Source organism: Limulus polyphemus, unplaced genomic scaffold (assembly GCF_000517525.1).
Source record: "Limulus polyphemus unplaced genomic scaffold, Limulus_polyphemus-2.1.2 Scaffold624, whole genome shotgun sequence".
Taxonomy (NCBI): Eukaryota; Metazoa; Arthropoda; class Merostomata; order Xiphosura; family Limulidae; genus Limulus; species Limulus polyphemus.
Window position 1 is genome coordinate 169,896 of NW_013666234.1, and position 3,267 is coordinate 173,162.

General features: G+C 38.8%; 1 protein-coding gene across 1 annotated transcript in view; it reads left to right on the forward strand.

The window, feature by feature from the left end:
* Window positions 1-3,267, forward strand: part of LOC106459538 (fibrillin-1-like) — a 122,045-nt gene that overhangs the window by 45,232 nt on the left and 73,546 nt on the right. The gene's annotated exons all lie outside the window — the stretch shown is intronic.

Genomic DNA, 3,267 nt, shown 5'->3' on the forward strand with positions numbered 1-3,267 from the left:
CATATATATATATATATATATATATATATATATATATATGGTCAGGTAGGACACAAGTTTCCGAAACGGTACTACCTCCTTTCCGCCACAGCTATCTTGACCTTCATTTGCCCTCTAGGCATTGGTAAACTATTTAAAAGTACACCTATATATTTTGCATCATTGCAGCAACATGTACTGATCATGTGACCACCCTCTATTCTAGTGCAGGTAGCTCCTTCTACCATTTCGGTACAATCCTCACTTTCTCGATTGGCATTCTCATGTATAGATGTGTGTTTTACGTTCTTCATGTGACTGCACAATTTTTTATTGTTCTTGATCACCAATTGATATCAGTTTCCAGTTCAAGTTTCTACTCGTTTGTTTTTGAGATGTTTCTGTTTCCCGATTTCAACTTTGTTCATATGATTTCGGGTTTCTTATGACGGTTGATAATTTTCTCACCATAAGTAGACAGTGGTTATAACACTCAGTCTCAGGCTTCACGATGTATGCTGAGGAAGTACAGACTTTCATTCATAGGGTGTTGGTGTCTTACATTCGGCTGGCTAGTTTTCCCTTTTAAGATAGGTATTGTTCTTTTTCCCAGGAGATCTGTGGTAAGTTTTTCAGTATGTATTTCTCGCTCTCCATACATGTAACCATATTCAATGAGTTTATGTGAGCTCGTGTGTATGAATCTAATTTCCACACTTGATAATTTACATCATTCATGTCTTCTCTAGTCAGTGTTATGTAAGTTCGAATTTTATACTTCTTTTACCATCTAGGCTACTTTAGTTTACAACTTGCATTTACAGTTTGTTTCTTGCATTAATTTCATTTAATATTTTAAATTTTTTCTCTGTTAATATTATTTAGTTTTTTGTATCTTTACTACTAGTCACATCTAATTGGAGATAACTTTTGAGTCAATCTTTGTTTTTGTTAACAGGATGCCTTTTTATTCTCATGTTTTTCAGGGTAAGTTTTCTTTTCGTGTCCATTGTCTTATAGTTTCTTTGAGTCAACTTCTATGTTCAAGTCCCTTTAGTGGTTTTGTACTTTAGGTGTTACTTATTGTTTTAGGTCAAATTTCTTAGTTTTGCAGGTGTGTTACTTTTAAGCTCTTTGTAGACTACACATTTCTAAGTTTTTATTAGTTCATTAGTTCTGTGAACTTTCTTTAATTTCTTTAGTTTATGTGTCATTTTGGCTACACTTCACAACAGTTATGTTCTTTTTACAGGTTCTCTATGATGGTTTTCGACTGATTCTTGTGGCCAATCTCTTATCGCATCCCTACCAGGTTCTCCATAGAGTGGATTCTTCATCCTCATGTTTTTCTCATGAAACACTGTATATTTGTAGGTCTTCCCAATCATTAGTATGCCACACTTTTTTCCTTTTAGTCTTTAGTTCCTCACCCTTCAGCTGTGGAAATAGATGCTTTCAGTCAATATTGGAGGGGTCTTTATCTAATATGCCTACCCTCCGATTTGACTCATCTTCTGTGTCTTTTCCCTTATCCAGACCAAACCATGTTGTGCTCTTATGATTCTTCTGTATTGGCCACTCAGCTGTGGTTCCCTCTGCTCTGGCCCTTATTGGAGCAACACAGCTTATCCTTTTCAATGTCCTGTATGCTCCTCTGTCATCCCTGATCTGTCGTTTTTTCAGTCAGATGTCTCCACACTCCTTCTTTCAGAGTGAATTTTGTCCAGCCACGTGCCTTGGCTCAGGGGCTTGCCCCTATATGTTTACCCTCCATTCAGACTCTTCCCCTTTTGGGTCTTTTCCCTTATCTAGACCCCTCCTTCTTGTGTTCTGTTGGTTGCTCCGGATTGGCTGGCACTGACATAGTTTCCTCTGCTCTGGCTCTTCATGGAGCAACAAACTCTGCTCCTTTCTGTGTCCTATTCACTCCTTTGTCCACCGTGATCGGTCATTTTTCATCCCAACGTCACTATTCTCTCTCTTTTCGGGTGTCTATTGTCCAGTCCTGTGTCTCAACTCAGGAACTCACCCCTCGTGTTGCATCTTTCACTGCCTACACCTTTTGCCCTTCCTCTGTATCTATGTACCAGAGGCATAAGTCTTGCTTCAGTCTTTTTCCCAGGGCTTCTGTCCCTCCTATAATTCTGTTCCTCACCTATCCCAGTTCTTCATCTGGTTGTTTGTTCAGGGTTTGTCTGTTTCAACTGTTGCTCTTTTTACAGTTGCGCTGTTGAACTCCCTCTTTTCTCCCTATTACAGAAATTTTCTCTGCCCTGAGTTGTTCCATTTCTTAGATTTGGTTCATCCGACACATTTCTTTTGTTTTGCCAGATTGGGATCTCCATATTGTTTTTCCTATCCTGTCCAGTTCTCCCTTTTAATCCATTGCAATTTGTTTCTTGTAAGATATTTCTCTTAAAACCTCAATCCTCCCTCTCCTGGCATGCCATCTTCATTGTTTCAATTTTTATGACATCCTTTACCATTTCTCATATGCTTTTTGTTATCTGGATTTGGGATTTTCCTTCCCTGGAACATAGGCTGCCCAGGTAGATTGTTTTGATTTTTCTCCTCTTTCCTTCCCTTCTTTTTCCCACCTGTATTCTCAATCATTTCCGGTCATCTCCTTTGTCTAGTTCATTCTCTGCTCTGTTCTTTGGCTTGTATTGTCTCCTTCTGTTGTTCTTTTTCCTATCTCATTGTTCCATAGCATTTCTGTTTCCCCTGATTTTTCTTTTATTATGCTCAAGGGTTGGGTTCGTCAACTCTTACACCTGGCGTATTTGGATGTGTCCCTGGCCAGTTGCCATCTACATATTGACTCTCCACACCTAATTCCTCATCTAACTCTGTCTTTAGCTGCTCTACTCCTCGAACCTTTGGAGGGGGTCAATCAGCCCGTTATGTGGCTAACTTCCTAAACTTTTGTCACTCTTTCTCTGCACAACTTTACTGTGTCTTCCTTGGGCAAATATCTTCTTCCTCACGTCTGTTCACCCGTGACTGGGGTAAGTCGTCATATGATTATTTTTTTCTCTTTTGCTTGTACATCATACTTCAGGATCCCACTTGGTGACGGGTGTTGCCTGGTCAGGTATGCTGAATTTTATATCTTAGTATTATACCTGTATACTTCTCCAACTCTTACTGTTGAGATGAGGTGTTTCTGTAAGACCACTGGATACTTCTCCAGGGATGTATCTATATCTATACATCACTATTTTTTTATCAATATATATATATATATATATATATATATATCCTGAGTATCTATTAACTCTAGGTACC